The sequence below is a fragment of the Bos indicus genome, chromosome 13 (assembly GCF_029378745.1).
Source record: "Bos indicus isolate NIAB-ARS_2022 breed Sahiwal x Tharparkar chromosome 13, NIAB-ARS_B.indTharparkar_mat_pri_1.0, whole genome shotgun sequence".
NCBI classification, from domain to species: domain Eukaryota; kingdom Metazoa; phylum Chordata; class Mammalia; order Artiodactyla; family Bovidae; genus Bos; species Bos indicus.
The window spans coordinates 11,793,884-11,811,145 of NC_091772.1; the positions used below are offsets into that span (position 1 = coordinate 11,793,884).

The window sequence follows — 17,262 nt, forward strand, 5'->3', positions numbered from 1 at the left end:
CAACTGCCAAACAGTACTTAATTCACAGGGTTACTGACAGATTAAATGACCCTTCAAGTGACCAGTGAAGGATCCCAGCAGATATTCAAATATTGGTGGCCATTATTAGGCTTTTTTTAGTTACCTCCACACCTCCTCAGTGACACCAGCCCTGCCAACCTTCTCAGAAAACCTTGTTGTATTTTCAGAAAATGTGGTTTAGTCACTAAGTCGTGTCTGACTCTTTTGCAACCCCATGAACTGTAGCCCGCCAGGCTCCTCTGTCCGTGGAATTCTCCAGGCAAAAATACTGGAGTGGGTTGCCATTTCCTTCTCTAGGGGATCTTTCTGACCCAGAGATCAAACCCAAGTCTCCTGCAAGAGCAGGCAGGTTCTTTACACTGACCTACCAGGGAAGCCCCTTTCAGAAAACAGGTGTTGGTAAAAGAAAAACTGCACATTTTTGCACTCAGGAGGTTTGGCCCAGATACCTAGAGCAAAGAAAACTTTTACGTCCGAGTCAGTGAGTCTTGGACGTTGAGACAGAGTTTATTGAATTTTCAGGGAAAGAACATCAGAAAAAACTAGTATACTTGCCCACAAAGTTCTCATCCCACCATCAGGTCTACAGACACCTCATCTTCAAAAGAAAAGTAGCACAGCTGATAACTACACCTGGACCACCCTCGATCTGGACAGACTGGCATGCAGGAAAAAAGTCATAAAACCATGAAAAGCCTGACTGGAAAGGGAAGGGTGAAAACTAAATAGCATTTCTATGAGTACCTCAAGACCGCAACAAGCTGTGTTTGAGGGAGGAAATCCCAGGAAGGAAAATAATAGAAAGTGGAGGTATTTAACACAATACCCCAGGACACAGCCAGCCACGGCCACCCAACGAATAGAAGGATGTGATAATCCAAATATCACTTCTGTTTAGCTTCGGACTTCCTATTGAGGAAGACTCTGCTTTGGAGCCTGACAACTAGGTTTCTTCTTCTAAGCGCAGCCAGATAGTGGCCAAGAGAAACAGCCTGCCAAAGGGAGGAAGCAAGCAAAGCCCCACAGATTAAAAATTCACTGCAGCTAATCCACCGAGTGAGTAATCCACACGTGGAAAGTGGTGACGATGTGAAGATGAAATCCAGAGGGGGAAAATACGGGCAGAACATTTGGAAGAGCCTGTCAGTAATGAAAACATTTAGAAAATCAAGCTTCCTAAGAGACCAAGGAGACAATTTTATTACTCGGGATTTTCAACACTGAACCAAACAAACTCTCCATCTATTACTCAGGGTGCAAGGCATTGTGGGAAACACCCAAGAGGGAAACCACGTGGGTGAGAATGTCCCCAGCAAGCACCTCTGAGGTGCACCAGCTGGAGACAACTCTCACAGAGGAAAAAGCCTGCAACGCTGACCCTCAACAGTAGGATTCTAACACTGAAAGCACAGAGGCAGAGAAGCCCACAGTGGGCTGCTCATGTCTGGGGAAACCTGAGGGAAGAGAGCCAACTCAAGTGATCTTGAGACCCTGGAGAAGTGATGGGGAGTGATGGCAGCAGGAAGACCCACACAACATGGGCAAGATCACACAGGCAGGAAGGACACAGAGGCTGGAGCAGGTCTAGCCTGTCTGGAGGACACAGCCGGGACCATGCCTCTCATCTGCCCTGAATCTCCAGTTGGTACAGCATCAGCCATAAGGGAGAGCTTCACCAGCACTGGACACACAGCTGCCATCTGAGACACGGGCCACTGGAGAAGCCCGACAAGGAAATCCATCAGTCACCAGCTCTTATGATCCATCTCCGTCTACAACTTCTGATAAAATTACCTCTCTTCCCTTGGAAGCCTTAAAACACTTTGCACCATGTTTATGTCATCATGTGCTGCTTTGCATCATGGGTCTACGGGCACGTGTCCAATTTTTTCTGTTAAAGAGTTCAGGGGACCAAATTTACCAACCTATGAAGTTGGTATAGTGTTGGTATAATGATGGTTAAGTGCACTGGCTTTGGCCACAGACACATAACCTAAGCTCAAATCCCAATTCTTCCATATAGTTCTGTGTGATCTTGTCCATGTTATGTAACCCCTCTTGGGCTCAGTGTCCTCTTCTCTAAAAGGGTGATAACAATGGAACCTATTTTACTGGACTGCTCTGCAGATTTACTGTGAAAATTCATGTAAAATACTGCAGTTGGCACCGTGCCCGGCACCCAGTAAGTGCTCAGTAAATGGTTGCTATTATTATTACTAAAACTATGTTTCCTTTGTCTTACAGAAGCCAGCACTCTCTTTGGCTAGAGCGGAGCTCATTAAATACTGAAGAATGCTAGGTCTGTTCCACGTCTGGAATTCTCTTAGGCAACAGCCCAGCTCACCACCCCCGAGCCCCAGCCCTGGTGAGGTGCCCTCTCTGCAGCTTCCACACTGTGTCCCCTCAGTGCAGTGTGATAGCTGAAGCATAATTGCATGTGTGTCTCCCCCAAAAGTTCCACAGGGACAAGAACCACACTCTGTCTTATCAACACTTTCACAGTGCCTGGCACAGAGCAGACTCTTGGTCTAAAATATCTGACAGGGACATCCCTGATGGTCCAGTGGCTAAGACTCCACACTCCCAATGCAGGTGGCCCAGGGTTCTATCCCTGGTCACGGAACTAGATCCCACATGCCACAACTAAGAGTTTGCACGCTGTAACTAAAGATCCCGCATGCCGCAACAAAGACCCAGTGAAGCCAAATAAATAAAAATTTTATTTAAAAAATGTCTGATGAATTTTTTAAAAACCGTAGAATCAGTCTCACCATTCTCCAAAGTCCTACCTGAAACCTGACCGAGGGGACTAAATGAAGGCACATTTCCAGATGGCTTCTGGCCCCAGGACCAGATCAAGTTTCTTTCATTCCAATGGGATAGACCTGGCTTAGGGGACCCAGTCTACTCAGGATTCAAAGAACCCAAGAGCTTTCTGCAGGGATAGGGCTCAAACCCCTGACCATGCTAGGAGCCCACCAAACAGACCCCCAAATCCAAATTCCTGGAGAGTTTCTGAAGGACACTCAGCTCTTAGGACCTTTGGGGTTAACCAAGCTTTTTAGAGGTCCCTGCATCTACCCGGGCCATTCCTGCAATCCTAGGATAAGGTCACACTTATGGAATGTATGTTCAGGAATTCCTTCAAGAAAGGAAGGGGTGAGGACAGCACACTGATCTGATGACGCCAAGGCTGCCCCATCCATGCCCCATAAGGACCCCACCTGCCTGGGAGCCTGACCAGCCAGGCAGGGCCTCAAGCTCAAGGTGTAGGCATGGGCAGATTTGGTGTCTGGTAAGAGCCCGCTTTCTGGTTCACAGGTAACTGCCTTCTCACTGTGTCCTCTATGGCAGAGGGGGAAAAGGAGCTCTCTAGGGTCTCATTTACAAGGGCTCTAATCCCATTTAAGAGGGCTCCACCCTCATGACCTAATCACCCACCAAAGGCCCAAGGAAGGCAATTCTGACACACGCTACCATGTGGATATGCCCTGAGGATATCATGCTAATATCCATCTCCTAAATCCATCACACTAGGGGTTAGATTTCAACACGTGAATTGGGGTGACATAAACATTCAGTCCACAGCAAACAGTACTTATTTCATGCCATGAAGTGACTGAGAATCTAGATTCCTGTGCCCTACCCCAGGAGTCAGCCACACTCAGATATGAATATTTTTTACCTCCTTCTCCCTGCACGGGTAATTTGCCCACTGGAAGCCTGTTGGCATCTGTTTCTGTCCCACTGATGACTCCGTCAGTGTTTACAGATGGTGATGAGAGGAAAGAGGATAAACATGACAATAATCCCAACAATGCCATCACCACCAGCACCAAACTAACACAAAACACCGGCACCCTAAAAAAAAGTCAGACGTCCACCACATTCAACAAAGACCAACATCCCTATTTCCAGAGCCAATACTCAACCTATAGGCAGTGGTTCAATCAGACTGGTTCGTAAAATACTGAAATATCTTCATATCAACTGATGAATAACCACAGCCCCACCCCAACCCCACACAGCTGACCTCTCCGATCTCTGTTGAGATCTCCCTGCCCACTAGAGGAACCGAAGACCTAAGATTCATCTAGCCAACTAGTTGATGATTCTCATCATCTTCCTTATACACTTCCTTATTTTTAAATTCTCTACCAAGATGACATGTTTCTTTTATAATTTTTAAAGAATTTTTCTGACAGTACCAATCACTGAAACACTGAGAATGAAAACAACACATACCTTAATCAGCCCAGATAAAATATACTACGAAACTTCAGGTTTTGTGTTGATGGTTTCAGAGTTAAGGCTGATTATGGCCCAACTGCTTAGGAGCCCTGCCCAAAAGATGATAGCTAGGTTCCAAAGAGTATGTATGACACCAACGTTTATGAGAAATGACTATTATAAAGCTATAATCTTCAAAACATAATAATACCCTCTATTTGTGTAAAGCCTTGCTACACATACCTTACCCCCCTCAGGACTTACAACAGGGCTGTGATGGAAACAGGTGTCATCATCCACATTTAACAAACAAGGTAATCCAGACATAGAGAGGATAACACCAAGGGTCTATATTTCTCTCTTTGGCCATGACACACGGCATGTAGGATCTTAGTTCTGCAATTAGGGATTGAACCCTTGCCTCCTGCAGCGGAAGCACGGAGTCTTAGCCACTTGACCATCAGGGAAGTCCTGGATCCACACTTCGGAAATGTCAGAGCTGGGACTGAACTCAGAACTCCTGATCTCAGCTTCCTCCAGAACTGTGCTGAGTCAACTTACACATGCTCAGAAGAACCTCATTCAAGAATTGTGCAGTCAGTTGTTGAACCAGGGGTAGCCTGAAGTGGTTCAGGGATACAAGCCAGAGCTGGCTGACCAACACCCAACAGGCTCCAACGGGTCCTAACCACACCACATCCACAGAACGGGGAGGTATCTGTTCCCACGGCCTCCACTAACCAGCCTGTAAGCAGCATGACATGGGAAGAAGAGAACTGAACTAGGAGTCAGAAGATGCTCCAATCTCCACCTACCACTTAGCAACCTTTTCTCTAGAATCACCTCACCTCTTGAACCTCCATTTTCTTTTCTGAAAGATGCAGCACATGATTGCTCCCTACTACATGGTTGTCCTAAGATGCAGAAGGAATCATGAATGCAAAGTTCAGTTCAGTTCAGTCGCTCAGTCACGTCCGACTCTTTGCAATCCCTTGAACACCAGGCACACCAGGCCTCCCTGTCCATCACCAACTCCTGGAGTCCACCCAAACCCATGTCCATTGAGTTGGTGATGCCATCCAACCATCTCATCCTCTGTTGTCCCCTTCTCCTCCTTCTCCTCAATCTTTCCCAGCATCAGGGTCTTTTCAAATGAGTCAACTCTTCGCATGAGGTGGCCAAAGTATTGGAGTTTCAGCCTCAACATCAGTCCTTCCAATGAACACCCAGGACGGATCTCCTTTAGGATGGACTGGCTGGATCTCCTTGCAGCCCAAGGGACTCTCAAGAGTCTCCTCCAACACCATAGTTCAAAAGCATCAGTTCTTCGGCACTCAACTTTCTTTATAGTCCAACTCTCACACCCATACATGACTACTGGAAAAACCACAGCCTTGACTAGATGGACCTTTGTTGGCAAAGTAATGTCTCTGCTTTTCAATATGCTGTCTAGATTGGTCATAACTTTCCTTCCAAGGAGCAAGAGTTTTTTAATTTCATGGCTGCAATCACCATCTGCAGTGATTTTGGAGCCCAGAAAAATAAAGTCAGCCACTGTTTCTACTGTTTCCCCATCTATTTGCCATGAGGTGAGGGGACCAGATGCCATGATCTTCGTTTTCTGAATGTTGAGCTTTAAGCCAACTTTTTCACTCTCTTCTTTCACTTTCATCAAGAGGCTCTTTAGTTCTTCTTCACTTTCTGCCATAAGTGTGGTGTCATCTGCATATCTGAGGTTATTGATATTTCTCCCAGCAATCTTGATTCCAGCTTGTGCTTCCTCCAGCCCAGCGTTTTTCATGATGTACTCTGCATATAAGTTAAATAAGCAGGGTGACAATATACAGCCTTGACATACTCCTTTTCCTATTTGGAACCAGTCTGTTGTTCCATGTCCAGGTCTAACTGTTGCTTCCTGACCTGCATATAGGTTTCTCAAGAGGCAGGTCAGGTGGTCTGGTGTTCGCATCTCTTTAAAACCACAAAACACCACAGAGCTGTGGAAAACTATATGCGTGTCCCTCAAAAAATGAAACATAAATTACTACATGATCCAGCAATTCCACTTCTGGGTATGAAATGAAAGAAGCAAAAGAACTGAAAGCAGGGACTTGAGGAGGGACCTGTACATCCATGTTCACAAAGCATTGTTCACAAAACCCAAAAGCTGGAAGCAGCTCCAAGTGTCCATCAAGAATGAATAAACAAAGTGTGGTCTAGCCACACAATCAAAGACTATTCTGCCTAAAAAGGAAGGCAATTCTGACACATGCTACCATGTGGATAAACCTTGAGGACCTTATGACAAATAAAATAAGCTAGACACAAAATGACAAAAAATATCTGATTCCACCTATAGGACGGACCTAGGGTAGTTGAATTCATAGAGACAGAAAGTAGCATAGGGGCTGCTGGGAGTGGGAGGGAGGGGAAATGGGGAGTGAGTGTTTAGTGGAGATAAAGCTTCAGTTTGGGAAGATGAGAAGGTTGAGATGGGGAAGGCGGAGGCTGCACAACAGCGTGAATGTCCTTAGTGCCACTGGACTGTCCACTTAAAAACCATTAAGATGGTAAATTTTAGGTTATGCATTTTTTTAGCCACAGTTTAAAAACACACACCTGCAAACATAAGGTCTTCTATTTCCCAGCTGTCAAAGGAGCCAAAAGGGCCCTAAAAAGTCAACATCAGCTTTTTATAATGATTAGGACCACAAACCCCATCGATACTGGCCGCAGAGAGGACCCCAGCAGCAGCATCCCCATATAGGCTGCCCCAACTTTTATCCAAGGTCTGCCCCAGAAGTTCGCTTTCAGCTTTTGGTTGTGGTAGTTCAAGGCATATTTTCAAAGAAAAGTGAAATCTCTCATGGGACCCTGCTCAAGCCTAGAGAAGCCTTGAGTACCAAGGCCCCGTGAGGCTAAATTACAATGTGAACAGTCGTGGCGGGCTCCTGGGAACATGGGCTGTGCTGGTGGAGGAGGGGGGTGGGGGGGTGGTCACAGAGGCAGCACCACAGTCGCATCTCTTTTAGGGCCCAGGCCAGTCTAGGACCCAGTTTTGTTTTTTGTTTTATGGATATGTGTGTGTGACTTGAATCTTAGTGTCTGTGTGTGGTTTGAATCTTACTTCCCTGAATCCTTGACCCTTGCAGTGGAAGTGCAGAGTCTTAACCCCTGGACTGCCGGGGAAGTCCCTAGGACCTAGTTTTTTATCAGTCAGTGGCCTAGGATGTCTCTTCCACCTTGCCACTCTTGGCCTTCAATTTTCCAGTTTTTAACTCATTTGTGCCTCCCCAACCCCCACTCAACTAAAGATCCAAAACCACAATTACCTACTTTCCTCCTGTCTTCCAGCCAAACTGCTAGTTCTTATCAGTTTGGCGTGGGAAGAAAAAGTACTTTCTTTAAAATCACTTATACCACAGATGGCTGATCTCTGAACCTATTTCAAGGCATTTGTATCTTCTAATGTTTTAAGGCAAATTTCAAGCAGCCATTTTTATCAAGGTTAAAGAAACGGGAAAAGCCCTGGGGGTGGGGGGCATGGGCCCTAGGGTGTCTGCCATCCCCATCACCCCACCAGACCTCTCAGCTTAGCCCAGCTTCATTTCCTTCTTGCTTTTTCCCCACAACACTATGGGTCTTGGCAGGAGGGGACAGCCTCGTGCGTGGGGCAGGCAGGAACATCACTTGAAAATGGGGCTGTCCGAGATTTTATTGAATATGGTAGCTTTAGGATTCCATTTATAGCCCCAAATCCGATTTGGTGTAAAAGCAATTTCAGTGATGGGAGCCGTGGTTATAAAGGTCCAAGAGGAGGGCCTCTCACCAGTAAAACTGTTGACACTGTCCAGCTGAAAAGCCTTTTCTGTCCCCGCTCACCATGTTGCAAAGATACTAATAAACTGTGACCCCAGATCCAGTTTGGCCATCAAAAGGGCTAACAGAGAAGTTAAGATGAGGGATTTCAAAGAAAAACAAATATCATATATTAACATATATATATGTGGAATCTAGAAAAATGGCATAAATGATCTTATTTGCAAGACAGAAACAGAGACACAGACATAGAGAACAAATGTATGGATACCAAGGGGAAAGGGTGGGATGCACTGGGAGATTGGGATTGACATATATATACTATTGATACCGTGCATAAAATAGATAACTAATGAGATCCTAATGTATAGCACAGGGTACTCTCTACTCAGTGCTCTGTAGGGACTTAAATGGAAAGGAAATCCAAAAAAGAGTGGGTAGATGTATATGTATAGCTGATTCACTTTGCTGTAGAGCAGAAGCTAACACAACACTGTAAACCAACTGTACTCCAATTAAAAAAAAAAAGATGAGGAATTTCACCTGATTCAGACATGAGCTCTCCAACTGTTATACCTACATCCTGCAACCTGGGGAATTAACCTTCTGAGATCATCTCCCATCCCCCATCCAACAATCCCTGATAAGGATGTTGTTGTTCAGTCACTAAGTCGTGTCTGACTCTTTGCAACCCCAGGCCTCTTTGCAGCATGCCAGGCCTCCCTGCCCCTCACCATCTCCCCGAGTTTGCCCATGTCCATGTCTAAAACATCCTGATAAGGATAATTCTGAATAAACTGTTATGTCTGTTCATGTGGTATATACCTAGAAATGTTCCTTTTTGTTAAATTCTCCAGCATTAAAATAAACTGAGTACCTACAGAATTTAAACTTACAAAACTCCCTGATATTTTGGAACACTGTAATCGACCAGTTACTTCATTCTTCCAAGCCTCATGTTATTTTCAATAAGAAAGCAAAGCAGAAAAGACTGAAGCCATTCCCAGAAAGGAGAAGCACCTTTCAGCTGCAAGAAGGGCCACAGCTGCATCAAGATCTAAGAGCTGCTGGAGAAAACAGAAACTGCAGTTAGAAGAGGCTCTTGCACAAGCTGATGTAGAGATAGATTGAAGAAAAAAAAAAAACAGCTCAGGGTGCAGGGAGAGGTGCAGAGACACAAAGCTGATGAGATAACCCAGGGAAGGGATGAGTCTGTGTACACAGCAAACTAGGTCACTCAACACTCGAGCTGGCCCAGAACACGCTGGGGGCTGAGTCTCTTGCTGAACAGGAGCACCAGGTGAACCAACCAGCCTCCTGTGGGAAGCAAGTGTTGGATGGTGCAATGCACCCTCCAGATGTGTGCAAGTGACCTCTGAGGAGCAGTGTGTCAGCACCACAGAGGTTAAAGAGACAGAAGGAGCACTTACTGCACACAGATCTACAGCCATGTCCTGCCCTGAGTGGTTTTCATACACCCTCATCTAATGTTCACTGCAACCCTTAGACTGGGTGCAAGTCTTACCCTGTTGTGCAGATGAGGGCACAAGGCTGAGAATGGCGAAATAATTTTTCCAAAACCATATGGCTGGAAAGCAGGGGACCCAGGATTTGCACCCCTGTCCTGGGGACTTAGAGCCTCCGTTCTTAGCAGCTCAGTACTGAGCTGGGTGGAACATCCAGCGAATGTTCCCCCCTGGTTGACTGAGGACTTGCTGTCAGTTTCTTAAATCAACTCAAGGGGGAGGTTACGTATACACCGTTCTGCATTTATACGCCAGGAGCTTCCAAAAATCAATTTCCAACAGACAGGGACTTCCCTGGTGATCTGGAGCTAAGACTCCACCCTTCCAATGCAGGAGATCCAGGTTTGATCCCTGGTCAGGGAACTAGACCCCACATGCCACAGCTAAGAGATCGTGCACCCAAAATACATAAATATTTTTTTAAATTTCCAGCAGATACTGACATGTTTTTCACAGCACTGGCCCTGAATATCCAGTCATCCTCCACCACAGCTGCTAAAGGCAACTGGAACTTGATGACAGTTGCTGTTTACTCAATCCCACTTGTGCCAGGCACCTCACAGGCATCACTGAATCCTTACAGAAATCCCACCAGGCAGCAACTTCCATCTCCATCTTAACTCAGAAAGTTGAAGGATGGGTACCAAGAGGGATACAGGTATGAACGGCCGTGCCGGCGCTGCCTTTCTATCATGGTTCACTGCCTCCCCGTGCCTCCCGGCCTGGCCTCAGTCAGAACGCTGTCTTATAGGCTTATCCTCAAGGTTTGGTGTTAACTAGAAGTGGAATTCCTCCACCTCTGAATGGATTTGAAATATGAAGAAAAACAGCACAAGACTCATAGCCGACCACCGGAGACAGGGAATGGACTTGGCATGGAATGAAGTTGGCCTGTGGCCTCCATTTGGTCTGGTTCGAACATGAGGAATCCACATACTGCATAACAAACATCTTAAAAAATCAAGCAGGATCTAAGAAAACTAGCCCAAGGAAAAGGTGACCTCCTGCATCACAGGGGGTCAAAGGGAGGTGCCCAACGTGAACTGAGAAAGAAGGTCACGTTGGCATGTCTCCCAGGATCCACGTTTCTTCCCGTTGTCACATGTGCACTGAACGGACCATCTTGAGTCAGAAAACAAACTTGCATCTGTTGATGAGGGCTCCAGGCTTCATGCTGGCCACCCATAAGCGGCTCCTTCTTCAAATGAAGGAACATGTCCCAGGGGCTGTGGGCTCTCTGGCTATTCCTGCAAAATCTGATGAGGACTGGAGGTAATATGAGGTCCTCGGGTCTACCCTTGTGGGTGTAAGTTGACCAATAACGTGACAGTCCCTTGCTTAAGCAATGCTAAGCCCTCCCAGAGAGGAGAGGAGGAGATGAAGGAGAAAGATTGAAGGGGATTTATGGAGATTTATTTGGGGAAAGGAAGGATTAAAGGGATTTATGGAGACCTAGCCAAAGAAAAACTCAACAAGTTAACCCCTAAAATCCTCCCCTGAGAGAACACGAATGTCCACCTGCCAAGTCTAATTACTGTCCACTCGGTTGCCAAGTTTGAGCCGGAAATTTCTACCAGAGACAGTCTTCATTAGCCCCTCCAGGAACAAGCTCTAAAAAGTTCAATTTCCCAAATTCCACCCTACTAATCTGTAAAGCCATGAGAGTTTGTTATCTTTATCGAAACAGAGGAAAAACTTCTGGCTTTTCCTCTCTAAACACAAAACATCCTATCAAAGAAAGAAGTAGCAAGAGTTTCTCATGTTTATTATTTTTCATAGAATGTTTGGGCTTTAAATTCTCAAATCAGGGAATTCCCTGGTGGTTCAATGGTTAGGACTTGGCGCTTTCGCTGCCCAGGGTGCGGGTTCAATCCCAGGTCAGGGAACGAAGATCCCGCAAGTCACATGGTATAGTCAAAAAATAAAGTTGGAGATTTAAAAAATAAAAATAAATACATTCACAAATCAAGTAGCAGAGTTGTAGGTTATAGGTCCACCTGTCAGAGTGATCTTCCTATTGATAATTCTAGAGGCAAAACATGGCATTTTCACAGAAAGTTAAGCAATTCATCCAACTACTCAAATGTCAAGCCTATCATGACCTCCTTCCGTGACAGAAAACGAGACACTTCAAGAGTCATCCCAAATACAAGCTCTTGGAAAGAAATAGATTAGCCTAAAAACCTAAGGGACCCAGGGAACCTCCCTGGCGGTCTACTGGTTAAGACGCCCCTTCCAATGCAGGGGGCACAGGTTCCATCCATGGTTGGGGAAATAAGATACCACATGCCTTGTGGCATGGCCAAAACATTTTTTTTTAATTTCTAAATAAACAAATCCAAGAGTTCCTCACAAGAAAAACCCAGGAGCCCAAAGGATGTGAGCTTTCCCTCCAAACTCTTTCCAAGAGCTTCCCAGAACACAGACAGCCCTGCTGTGCTCAGAGAGCAGGTGCTCAGAAAATTCTTGGAAAAAAACTGACCAAAACCAACAAGTGGTATCTCTCTCTCAACCCCAAATGCCAGGCAAATCTCACAGCCACACCCAACCCACCAACGACTCCTATTGGCTCTCCTTCCATATGTTTCCAGAATCCAGCCACTTCTCATCACCTCCAGAGCTGCCCCCTCTCCCCGCCCTCCACTACCATTCTCCACCCTGCAATTGTTTCCATAGCCTCCAAGCTAGTCTCCCTGCTTCTTCCCTTGAATCTGCCTGTCCATTCTTAACACAGCAGCCGCGGCCACGATGGAAACACCCAAGTTATGTCAAGGTACACCTCTGTTCAAAACCCTTCAACATTTCCTATTTCTCTAGAGCAAAAGTAGAGTCTATTACCAAGAACTTCCCTGGTGCCTCAGACAGTAAAGAATCTGCCTGCAATGCAGGGTTCAATCCCTGGGTCAGGAAGATCCCCGGACAAGGGAATGGTAACCCACTCCAGTATTCTTGCCTGGAGAATCCCATGGACAGAGGAGCCTGTTGGGCTGCAACATGGGGTTGCAGAGTAAGACACGACTGAGCGCTAACATTGTCACTTTCAAGGCCCTTTGGCAACCTTGACCAACCCTCCCCCAGCTCCACACCTCACACCTGTGTCCCCTCAGCTCCAAAGCTCCTCCTGATGCTCACTCACTTTCAGACACACAAGCCTCCTTGAAGCTGGGCCTTGAAAACACCAGGCCTGCTCCCACTCAGGCCCTCAGCCCTTGCTGTTCCCTTCAACTGGAACATTCTACCTTCATCTCTTCAGGTCTTTATCCACAGATTAGCTTCTGGGCCAGGCCCTCCCTGGCTACCCTATTCAAGCTCCCATCACCCCACCCCACCCTACCCCTGCTCCCGCCCTAGAAAATCCCATTTCCCTGGTTTATTTCTCTCCCTAACGTGTCTACTATGTAACATACTCTTCATTTTCCTGATTCATATTTTTCATTTTCTGGCTTCCTCACCAGAGAATGAGAAAGAAATGTGAGCTCCAGGAAAGCAGGCATTTGTGTCTGCCTGTTCTCTGCTGTACTCACCCCCATCAGTACCTAGAATATAGCAGGTGTTTGATCAATATTTTTAAATGTACAACAGGCTGAATTTATATCATGCCTCAAACAGAGGGCTGAGACATGCAAACTTCTAACCAATACTGCATCTGGAATACCCTCTAGGAGAACTCTCAGGGTTGCCCACCCCTCTCTGCTCCTCTTGGAGGAGCATTCTTTCAAATGCTTCTCCCAGACTCTACAACTGTGAGTAGTCCCAGAACAAATACTCTCAAAACAGCCAAATACACAAATCACCAGGAGGAGATCTGCAATCTCCCCCTCCCCCAATATCCATACACCACCACTCTACAACCCGAAAAGAACAGGTGAGTCTGTTTTCTACCCAGGCCTTCAGATAAATCAATCACGTGTCCTCAACAGGTGTATTGACTGAGCAATTTCAGAAAAAAGCATGTAAGTATGATACTAGTGAGAAAAGACAGTGCTGGCCTCACAGGAATTTCTATTTATACTCTTCCTAAAGCAGCACCCAGCAGGCACTCATTTCATGAAGAAGCAAAGGCATTGTGCTACTGACATCAAGTGGGGTAAGAATTCCTGCCCTGAGCTATGTCACTTTGCTACTAGCCTGGGCATAAAAATGTCCCTCCAAATGGACCAAGCTGTCCTAGCTACACATGAAAGCTACCAGAAAATTATAGTGAGTGCCTCTCTTACCCAGACAAGCCAAAAAACCTTAAGGTTGTAAGAGCACTTGAAAATCATCCCATCTTCTCTGCCCCTCTGATTTGACAGGTGATGAAGCTAAGACCCGGAGAAGGCAATGGCACCCCACTCCAGTACTCTTGCCTGGAAAATCCCATGGATGGAGGAGCCTGGTGGGCTGCAGTCCATGGGATCGCGAAAAGTCAGATAGAACTGAGCGACTTCAATTTCACTTTTCCCTTTCATGCATCGGAGAAGGAAATGGCAACCCACTCCAGTGTTCTTGCCTGGAGAATCCCAGGGACGGGGGAGCCCGGTGGGCTGCCGTCTACGGGGTCACACAGAGTCAGACATGACTGAAGCGACTTAGCAGCAGCAGCAGAAGCTAAGACCAGTCATGTGGACAAATGATCAAGTAGCTCACAGGCCACACACCTGACCAGTGGCTGAGCCAGACCTTGAACCCAGGCCCAAGACCTCCCTGGTGCCCGCTCTAGCCCCCTCAAACAGCAATTATTTCAACACAAAATGTTTGGTCTGTAAGAAAAGCATGTATTCATACCCTGCAGAGATGAATGTCTGTTTTCTAGGACGTGCCATTTCTCTACTCCAGGGGAAAGAAGGTGTACTGGAAGAACCATTCTGTGCCAACTATCAAGGTCTTTTCTGTTCAGATGCCTTTCATGGTATGGAAATTATAGAAGCCACCTCCATAAGTCTGGGGTAATTTCTGCACACCATGGTCAAAGCTTTCTTCCCATCCATATCCTTCTTCAGATGGCCTATTTTCATTTTCTTGGTTTAGAAGACGTGGAAAGACATCTGCCTATGGTAGAGATGGCCTGAATGGCCTCAGCAAACACACCACAGAAATGTTTATCACTCTTAATGTTTAAAGAGTGATAAAAAAGAAATGTTTATCACTCTTAATTGCTGTTACACAACATTTATGTGGTCTCATTTATTTGGGGTACCAGGGATCTGAAAACATGGCGTTGATTAATAAACAGTATTTAAGACGTCCCACCTTGTTTGAAGGTAGGGTTAGGCCCTGGGATTTCCTTTCAAAGGAAGACACACCGAAGGCAACAAGTTAAGAGGTTTCTCCGGAAGCCTGGCTCAGGGGTGTATCAGAAAACCCAGGTCCAAACCACCCAGTGGGTCCTTTCCCCTACACTGACCTTTGCTTCCTCCAGCTCTTTTCCCACCCTCGAGGCCAGCCTTCACTCTCATTTGCCACTCACCCTCCAACAAGGTCCTGCTAACCACACAATCTAAATGGCGTGACCCTTTGGCCTTCAACAGTAAACCTTCTGCTCCACAGGGAAAGGTACCTGAACCAGGCAGCCAAATATCAGATTACAAGATCTGGCCAAGTGGGTGCTCCTTGGGTCTTTACAATGCTTTTTCAAAGGCATTTTAACAGCTGACAATCTGTCTGCTGGAAGGGCTTTCCTGCCTTAGGATCTTAAAGGCATATGGTAAAAGTGTGACAAAATGGGCTTGCAGAGTACCTTGGAAATGAATTCCAATTGTTAGTGTTGAAGCCCTTGACTGATGCTAGGTTTCACCGCAAACAAGACCCCAAACTCAAAATTCACACTGATAGGAGTAGAAGTGACATCTATTTAGACTCAAGCTAAGGTTGCTGGACTTGGCCCCAGGGGGAAACAGGAACCCTGAATTTTGGACAACTTCTAGAAAGTCCAAGAGACAAAAAGATGTTGATAATCCAAAAGCTTTGACAAGTTACATGTCTGGATGACAGGTTACCCTGTGATTATGTTTTAACTTAATATTAAAATTAATATAATTCTTTAATGTTAAAATTAGCCTTCTAAATACAAAAGTTAGTCAAATTATTAACATTTGCTGTTACATAATCCACAGAGTGGCTCAATCCCATATGCATAATCATAAGTTGTTCTGCCTAGATTTGAGTATCAGCTCCACTTAATAAGTAGCTCCTGTTTAGCAGGTCACTTAATTCTCTTTGCCTCAGTCTTCCCATCTGCCAAGTGGGGATAACTGTACATACCTCATCAGGTTATCATAAGAATAAAATGAGTTAATACCCATAAGGCACTTAAGGTATCAACTGGTACTTGGTATTCATTTAATAAAGTCACCTACAATTACTACTACTATTATTATTATCACCATGCTATTGAGTGAAAACATTTTGATCATTTTATTGTTTGTGTTTTGCTCTTAGAGAACTCCTGCCAGCAGGAAGGAACCATAGCCTGAAGCTCCTCTTCAAAGAACCCTTTCTAAGACAGAAAGCAAAGCTTTGGAATCCTAACAGAGACCCATCCCCAGGTTCTAAGGGGAACTTGGCCAGAGTTCAAGAGGCTGTTTTGCAAGAGCTCTATGTTCTTTTCGGCACCCATCAAGCAAGTCCCCATCCTGCCCAGAAGTGGAACCACCACAATCATCCTCAAACAGTGCCGACCACAGTAGAGCCACTCAGTGAAGCCACAGCTCACTGGGCTGAGCATCCCAGACCACTGAAGAGGTACAGCCTCAGGGCTCTCCTGGGGAGCAGGAGACAGTCAGGGGAGGTTACATCTGTTTGTCTGGAAGCTGCAGGCGGAGGGACCAGCTCCAGGAGTTCCGGTGAGGATGCGCCAAGCAACGCATTTTCCTACCTTAGGACTCCTCTCTCTCCAGCCCCCTCATCCTCAGCCACATGAGCATTCTCAGGATGACCACAAAGGACACGCTTCTTCTTTCTCAGCAACTTAACCATCTCAAAGTCACTGCCCCAAACCCAAATAAACCTCAAGGGTAATTTTCTAAAGTCCTGACCAAACCTCACCCCTTACCTGCCCGTGCTAAGAGGCAGCACCAAGCCCCTCTCTATGAAAACGCAAAGCTCTGTTTTCTTTCCAACAAAGACAAAAAGCCTACACCCACAGGTAGACTGGGTACCTGAAGTGAGCACAAAATCTGGGAGACCCTATTCTCATTCTAGGTAAGTGTGCATACCCAGGATCAGAAGCATGGAGGGATGCTTCAAAACTTGGCTTTGGGGGACCCACTTCAGATATTGGGGTGGGGAGGGAAAATGACCAAACAACTCAGTGGATCCTGAGTATGGGGCAGAAAACAATCTGGGTTTGAAAATATGGTTCTGGAAAAGCAAACCAACCACAATGACAAGTAAAAGGGGATTAAGAAGGCAGGAAAGAAGAGCACCCTAATTTGTCTTATGAAACACCTCCTCTTTCTCTTATCAGCTTGACCAACACCTCCATGAACCCCTGCAAAATGTTCGGCTCATACAGCACGTATGTGTGTGAATATATATGCTTACATACTGATCACATGAGGGGAGGCAATAACTCCAACTCCAGGTTCTTCCAGCGGCAACCGATCCTCTTTCAGTATCAGTCTCCCTACCTATTCTGAGGCGCTTCGAAACAAAACAAACAAAAACCAACTCTTGGGCAGAAAAG

At 46.0% G+C, this 17,262-nt stretch overlaps 1 protein-coding gene across 4 annotated transcripts in view; it reads right to left on the bottom strand.

Moving 5' to 3' along the window:
- CAMK1D (calcium/calmodulin dependent protein kinase ID) overlaps positions 1-17,262 on the bottom strand; it is a 475,082-nt gene that overhangs the window by 376,383 nt on the left and 81,437 nt on the right. The gene's annotated exons all lie outside the window — the stretch shown is intronic.